We start from the raw sequence: 8,145 nt of genomic DNA, 5'->3' as shown, positions 1-8,145 counted from the left end.
GACCAGGGGTATGCTAATAGGAGAGTTTGTCTTAGACAGTCTGAGCCACAAATAGGACAAGATTTATAAAAGAAAAGAAAAAACACTTTCTCACATGTACTGAACGTGCTGATTCATTTCGGTGTAATGTTCTTCTATAAAGTGCTTAAGAGTTGGACAGGACACCTTCAGACATCGTAACTAACATAACTGAGACATGATTACATTCCTACCAGGACAGACTATGGTGAACACTTACTTCCACTGAGACTGCAGAACTGCTGTGTTTTTTTTTTTTCCCTAACACATCATGCCATCTGCACACATAATAAAGTAATCCAGTAGTTGCCATGCTAAACAGGACTTCTAGTGAAGGGTACAGACAGCTCCCCAAAGGGAGCTGGAGTTATGCACAGTGATGAAAACTGGAAGCAATTTTCCAGCTAATGGTCTACCAATGACCGCTTGGAATGAGTTGGCACTGTATATTATGCACCTCATTTAAAAATCCACAGCAAACTAAGATTTTCCAAAGCCCATGCTCTTGCAGAACGGGTGCTTTTTTTTCAGTTAATCTGGTTAATCTGTCAGTGCTCCAAGGATATCTTCCAGCAGTGCCACGAGTGAGTCTTCTGTGAGGATCAGGCCATATTCTTATCAACTGGCAGGAAAGCAGCTTGGAAGGCTAACCACATTCATGGAGAACCCTCAGTTGAGGCTGCGAGAGGAAAAAGAATAAAGTATGGTAAGGTTTTTCTTTATGGTCCCGGATCCTAGTATGTAGCAATTATCCTAGTCAAAGCAACCCTAACGCCAATAGAGAGAGCTGTAGCAGATACTGGTTACTCACCTCAGGATGACTTGATGGAGGCTTATGTCCTTGCAATTTCCTTCCCCATTGGGCGGTGCATGAAAGACATCCAGTTTAGGGGGAGGCAAAGCTGCCTGGGAGCAAGGGCAGAACCAGATCTCGGAATTGGCACTCAGCCCACATAGGGCTGTGCTCTGGGAAACTATTTCATATATTATGGGGTTTCATGCATTTGCTTGATCTGGAGCAAGACAGATTGGGATTGGTGTGATGGCATTTTGGGCAGAGAGAGAGAGAGAGTGCCTTAGGTAGAAGGCAGAATTCATTCATCAGAGAGTTTTCCAGAAGAAAATATTGGAAGCAGTACAATTGGAGTACCTGAGTTCTTTAGTTGAAAAACTCGACTTGGCCAAGCAGATTAGGAACTAGATAAAGTCATTCGAATCTGACCAGACTGAACACTTGAATTGTAACACTGGTTTTGATCTTGGGGAGGCTGGTGCAGACATATTTTCCCAATTTTTTATTTCCATTTTTCCTATTAGTTTATGTGAGTTCTCCCTACAGTTCTGTATATATGGACCCCCAATTATATAGGGGTTCAAATGAATATTTTACTCATTAAAATATCAATATTTGTTTTACTTAATACAATGAACCATTAAACAATGGGAGAAAAAACAGCAAGAGCTCTTAAGGGAGCGTTATCTAGTAAGGTTTTAAAACTGGCTTTTCAAGGGCCTCCCTAGTGGAGCAAGGGGTTAAGACACAACCTATGAAGCTAAGCACAGCCACTGCAGCACGAGTTCGATCCCTGGCCAGGGAGCAACCCACATGGTGCAGCAGACCTCTCCTGACTCACCCGCTGCTCCCCTCAGCAGTGTATTTCAGTTGATCTGCCTGTTCCGCTCTCCATTCTGTCTCTGGTGAATCCTCTCACTGACCCCCACCCCGCACCTCTGGCCTGTACCCCAGCTCTTGTATGCATAAAAATAAATAAATCTTAAAAAAAACCTGGCTTTTCAAAACATGAGAGAATGCATAATTTATAAGAAAATGTTTGATTAAAATCTGCTATTTTTGAAACAAAGCAAAAACAAAAGCTTCTATTTAAGCATATTAAATATAAAATAATATCACACACTACTGATAAGGTTGCAATGAAAGTAGAATACTAATATATTGCTGATGGCATGGTGAACTGGGAAAATAATGTCAATTATTTAAAAACTATTAATAATTCACACTCCTCGACTCAGTGATCCCTTTCTAGGAGTCTATCCTGGGGAAATAATAATAAAAAAATGAAAGCAGCTATATGCACAAATATGTAACCTGGAACTTATTTATCATAGTGAAAAAATAACATAATAGTGGAAAACAACCAGGTTCCTATTGTTGAAAATTTAGGCTAAGTAAATTATGGTGCATCAACAAGATGGATGATTAGAGGGTCATTAAAGCAATCATTATGATGATTATGTAGTAACATGGTAAACAGTTATATATCACAGTATAAAGTTTACACCTATGCACAGAAAAGAATTGCAGATGAAATGGTGAAGATGCTAGTATTTTCATCACTGTCATAGTATTTTAAAAACAATGCAAAAATTAGGTTCACAAGGATGCAGATTTGACCTATGAGCACTAACTATGTAAATTTCCCAGGATTTTTTTTTAAAGATTTATTTGCTTATGCATACAAGAACTGGGGTGCAGGTCGGGGGGAGGGTGGGGTGAGAGGATTCACCAGAGAAAGAGTGGGGAACAGAACAGGCAGATCCACTGAAATACACTGCTGAGGGGAGCAGTGGGTAAACCAGGAGAGGTCTGCTGCACCATGTGGGTCACCCCCTGACCAGGGATCAAACTTGTGCTTCAGTGGCTGCGGATATCTTCACAGTTCTGCGACTTAACCCCTTGCGCCACCAGGGAGGCCCTTCCAGGATTGTGTTCATTCACGATACTACCTTGAAACTAAAGACCTCACAATTTCAGGACAAGATAACCTTCTGGTATTGCTGAAGGACAGACAGAAACCCACATGGGTAGAGATCTTTCCCCCAGGTCATCCTGTAAATCAGCTACAGCCCTGAACAGCCACGTGCATTTCTAGGAACCTGACACAGGGCACTGTTCTTGAGATTTTGCTGAAATCAGCACTCGAAAGCAGGTGACCTTGGAAAAGTGTTATTAAGATAACATACATAATAAAATTCCGAAAGGGAATAATGATGATAAAACAAGCGAACTCTAATTAATTCTATCCTTTGGATGCCAAGTCAGGAGGTGATAACGCGGTTTATCACAGTTGCTGCTTCTCCAAATAACCACATGAAAGAGGAGGTGTCTAATTTTAGCATATAATAACACATAACCACAGACAGAAGCTGAGCCCATTGCACCTAAAAGCTCGTCTACTTGTGGCTCCCCAGTATGCTCCTTAGGACAGGTAGAATTATCCCCATTTCATCAATAAGGAAATTGAGACTCAGTGTTATCATTTGCCCAAGGTCACACAGCTAGTGAGAATCAAATTTGTACTCAGGCTTGGGCATGTCCCACTCCCATGGGGCATATGACACACATGACACGCTGGGACAAATACATAAAGCACAAATATTTTTGCGCACAGCTTTTCCCATTCTATCTTCCAAAGATTCTGTTTATCCTGAAGTCCAGTCAGCAAAATGAAGGGCCTTGGTGGGTATACATGACAAATGGAGGCTAAATTAATATATATTAGAAAGACATAGACAGCAGAAAGAGCAGAGTGAGTTCCTACAGATAGGACCACACACAGAAGTAGAGGCCACTGAATTGGTGGTTCAGGGAGTGACATGGGAGATTTAGGGCAATAGTTGCTATATGAATGGGACCTTTGGAAGGGGGATGTCTAGGATGACTAAGGAGAAGAGTGTGCTGTGGCTTCAGTCCCTTTGAACCTCTTTCCAGGGAATCTCTCAAGTATTCATTGCTTTTCCATACTTTTACCCTTAGTTGTGTTTCCTTTAAATGTGTCTCCATGTTGAGTTGGGCTTTACATGGGAATAAGAGGCCCTGCTTACTTAAGTTGTAGGTGTAAGGTCTGAGCCCAGAATTGGGTTTGGACAATAGTCCTGGTATCACAGATGTACAGTGACAGGCTCTGCGGTCATCACTTTGATAGAGACCTTTATTACCTGTAGTGGGAATCTTCAGGTATGTAAAAGCTACATGTGGTCAAAATGCAAAATGGCGGTTTGCATTAGATGGCTCTGCTTCTTAAAAGGCGGAAACTGTGATCTCTCAGATGGTACATTTTGGGGGCTGTATCCCCTAGATTGGGTTCAGCCACTTCAGACTCTTCCTACCTCCTCATATGTAATAGGTTATCCGCAGTCTGCTCAGCTTTTCTTCCTGCCTCAGATGTGAATCCTTTGACACTAGCAAATATCTAATCCTTCATTTTTCAAGCCTACCTCACATGTCATATGCTTTGTAAGATACAGCTGACAGCTTGTTCCCTATGTGCCAGCATGGAGATTTAAACCTTTACCACCAAACCCCCATGAACACTTCAACTTATCTATCTCTCCCAATCTTTTCAGGGGTGGTGCCATGTCTTCATGCTGTGTGTCTTTCTTGTGCAAAGTGAACTAACAGACCCACAGAAAGTGATTAATATATAGCTGTGAAATTAATGAAAAAAGGAATGATGTTAGAAAAGTTTTTTTTCCCTTTCATAATACCTAATTTTAGACAAGAGTCAATCCTATAGCTCAAGTTTGCATATCCAGAGAAGGATTGTTCCAGTTTCTTTCAGAAGAAAGAAATGTATGTCAACAGACTTTATATCTGCATGTCAAGGAACTTGTGTCTGATGCTGACAGTGTATGGATTTACAGCTAATGAACAATCAAGGGCTCTTTCTCAAATCTCTGATGGGTCCACAAGATTAGTTCAGGCATTCAGGAGTCAGTCACCTCTGTACTCCAATAGCTTCTGAGTCTGGGATGAGTAGAGACACATAAGAACCCAGTGATTAAGATCCTGGCCTCTGAGTAGGTGGATCTGGCTGACATCCCAGGCTCACCACTTACCAGCTATATGACGTTGCAAACATGAATTTCTCCAAACCTCAATTTCTTCACCTTTAAATGGTGATCAACCATCCTACCTCACTGGGTGGGTGTGATGATATATGGGCTTGTAGAAAAAGTCTTTTGCATGGTGTTGGGCAAATAGTAAATATCTGCTAAGTGATGACTACTACTTATCATTACTGCCACAAATCCCCCAGATTCCCTAGAGAAACCAGACATACAAAAGTCAATGTTCTAATGCCAAAGCTAGGTCAGGAAAAAGAAACTAATCACCTGGAGGTCAAGTCTTTGTATCCTCAAGGAGTCAGATAACACGCTTGGCACTGCCAACGCCACAATCAACACCCTTTGGTGTCCACTGTCCTTGAGATTAATGCAGACATGAACAGACAGCTCCATGATAAAGAGAGTTCACACCAGAAACTTCCCAGGAAGGAAGGCACTGGCATGAGAGGCATTAGCCAGCCTCACAGATGATTCAAGAACACAGCTGGGACCAAGCATGTTCTGCTTCACCTTTCCTCATTCCAGCAGTGAGGGGCCAAGGGGATTCATGTGTTTGGGGAAGAAGAAAAGACCATGCATGTAGTCTCTTCCCCTATGGGTTAAAAGGAAGAAAGAAGACTTCATCACTTCAAAGAAATGTTTAGTGTCTTCCATTCAAAAAGGAGGGCCATATCTTCTATTTGAAAATATCTTTCATGTGACTTGAGTTTGAGGACTTTAGGGTGGCCCCAAACTGCACCTTCTCAGGGGGCAATTTAGACCAGGGGTGAGGTGTACATTCCAAAGGAGTGAGATGCATGGTGGCCCCATGTAGCAACCATAGATAAACAGATCTGATGTTTATTGAGCAGCTACTATGGTCCAACTAAGGTATAATAGGTAGTCACTAAGTTCTCACTGCCATATTTGTGACCTTAATTGTATTATCCTCTTAACACACCTGGAAAACATCAGGCCAGTTTCATTAACTTGTCATTGTCACCTGGCAAGAATGCACACTAAGATGAGGACTCAAATCTGTTCTCACCACCGTGCTGTCTCAGCTCAATAGAAACAGATATTAGGAAAGAAAATTCCTCAACAACAGGAATGCAGGAGAGAAGGCAAGTAAGTTCATATGTGTAAAAGAAGGCTCATCAGATGTGAATCCTATATCTACACTGCCATTACTAAGATATCTGAACTACAGAAAGTTAGGTACATTTCTATTTAACAGCCTAAAATCTTTCCTATGTTCAGAGCAGTGGTTCTCAACCGGGTACAATTTTGCCCCCCTGGGATACATCTGGCCGTGCCAGGAGACACTCTCAGCTGTCACAACTTGGGGGTTACTACTGGCACCTAGGGAGTAGAGGTGCTAATCATCCTGGAAGACACAGGACGGCCACATCAAATAATTATCCAGCTCAAAATATCAATAGCACTGAGTTGGTTTAGACGATACAGGTCCTTGTTTATCTTCTATTCCTGGTTGTGAGCCAAATATATCACTCTCAAAATAGGCCAAGATAAAAACCGACTTAAGTGTGCCTCTTGTGTGTACAGGAAATAGGGCTAATTTCAAACCTCACTCCCCTCTTCTATTCATCATTTGCTCATTTTATTTGATTTTATATTCAATGTAATCAAACCCTCTAATACTAAATCATTTCTAACTTTTAGAACTCTCGCAGGCACACCATTATAAGAATCAAGATTGGATGATTTAAACAGGTATGCTCAATTAATTAATTAGTATGTATGGGAGAAGTTAGGAGATAAAAGAAGGACAAAGGAGGATTTATGTGGCAATAAAACTATCTTTGCTACCAGCCTTTTGGTGGGGAAGGACAGGTGTTCTCAGTTGCTCTGGTTTCATTTCTGTCCTTATCTGCCTACCAATCATTTTTTGGGGGGCATAGTGTTTGCCCCCTGGGAATCTGATTAAATAATCAACTCTACCCCCTGCATGAAATGATGGTGAGAATCTAAGACAAGTATTAAGATGATAGAGGACATGGGTTAAGGTCAGGAAAGCAGATGATGCATACAAACTAGCTTTGAATTCTCACACGTGAGTAGACTGAAGCCACAATGACTCAGCGATGGTGATTTTTATGTGTCAACTTGACCAGGCCGTGGGGTTCCCAGATGATATTTAGTAAAACATTACTCTGGGTGTGTCTGTGAGAGTGTTTCTGGATGAGATTAACATTTGAATTAGTAAATTGAATAAAGCAATTTTCTCCCTAATTTATTGATAGATGGTTCCCATCCGATCAACAGAAGGTCTGAGTGGAACAACGTGCTGAGTAAAGAAGAATTTGTTCTCTCTCTGAGTTTGGACATGGGTCTTCTCCTGCCTTAGGATTTATACGTGGACTTGGACTGGAATTTAACCCATCAGTTCTCCTGAATCTCCAACATAAAGATCTTGGATCCTTTCAGCCACCATGATTATGTGCAGCAATTCTTAATAATAATTAGCTAGCTAGCTAGCTATTATCATTTCTCCTCTCTTTCAATTGATAAATCTTCCTATCTTTCTGTAGGCATAGATATATCGCTATATCTACTGTTGGTTCTGTTTCTCTGGAGACTATCAGAGTCTATGGACAACCATGGCCATAATATTAAGCACCTTAATTAACCAAGTACTTAGCATATAACATGTGTCCATTTGGCAGCAACCCAAAGAAGCAGATACCATAATTTTACTGCACAGATGAAGACAAGCAGGCTGGGAAAGATAAGTGACCTACCACAGGCTGCAGCCTGTAGGCCAGGCTATGGCCCTTGATCTAGCTATGACATGCCAAGGGCCTGTTGGTTCCAGAAGTGCTAAGCAGGAAATATGAGGTCCCAAAGCCCCATGGGAACATTTTCAGGCAATCATTTATAACTAGACAGGATGGGAAGGCTTGGCCTCCACCCCCACCCTTTCAGCCCTGAGTTTTGTTGTCTCAATAGAATGTTACTGGCTCCTGATGCTATATTAGGAGGCTTTCTGCAGTGTGGCTTGTACGATGTCAGCCACATTTATGGGAGAGTTTTAGAGCACTCAGAAGATAAGTGAAGCTCACCACCAGGACCACCAGCATCACCACTCACTGTCACACACACACACACACACACACACACACACACACACACACTCTCACTGTGTGCAGGCTATCCTCCCTTCCCAAACAGCCCTAGGAAAAACAACAGAGACACTGTATTTACTCCCTTGCTGTTCTGCTACAAGTCAAGCTGTTACAGGACAGGGAAAGGGGCAGCCCA

At 41.8% G+C, this 8,145-nt stretch overlaps 1 long non-coding RNA gene across 1 annotated transcript; it reads left to right on the top strand.

The window, feature by feature from the left end:
- The first annotated feature begins 578 nt into the window (after window positions 1-578).
- On the top strand, window positions 579-7,169 carry LOC129145269 (uncharacterized). The gene is made up of 3 exons (XR_008550573.1): window positions 579-724; window positions 6,547-6,597; window positions 7,128-7,169. It is a non-coding gene; the product is annotated as an uncharacterized LOC129145269 (long non-coding RNA).
- The last annotated feature ends 976 nt before the right edge of the window (window positions 7,170-8,145 follow it).

Source organism: Talpa occidentalis, unplaced genomic scaffold (genome assembly GCF_014898055.3).
Source record: "Talpa occidentalis isolate TD23 unplaced genomic scaffold, MPIMG_talOcc4v2.1, whole genome shotgun sequence".
In the NCBI taxonomy this organism is placed as follows: Eukaryota; Metazoa; Chordata; class Mammalia; order Eulipotyphla; family Talpidae; genus Talpa; species Talpa occidentalis.
Note: the sequence above shows the minus strand (reverse complement) of the source record. Positions and strands in the feature narration are given on the sequence as shown.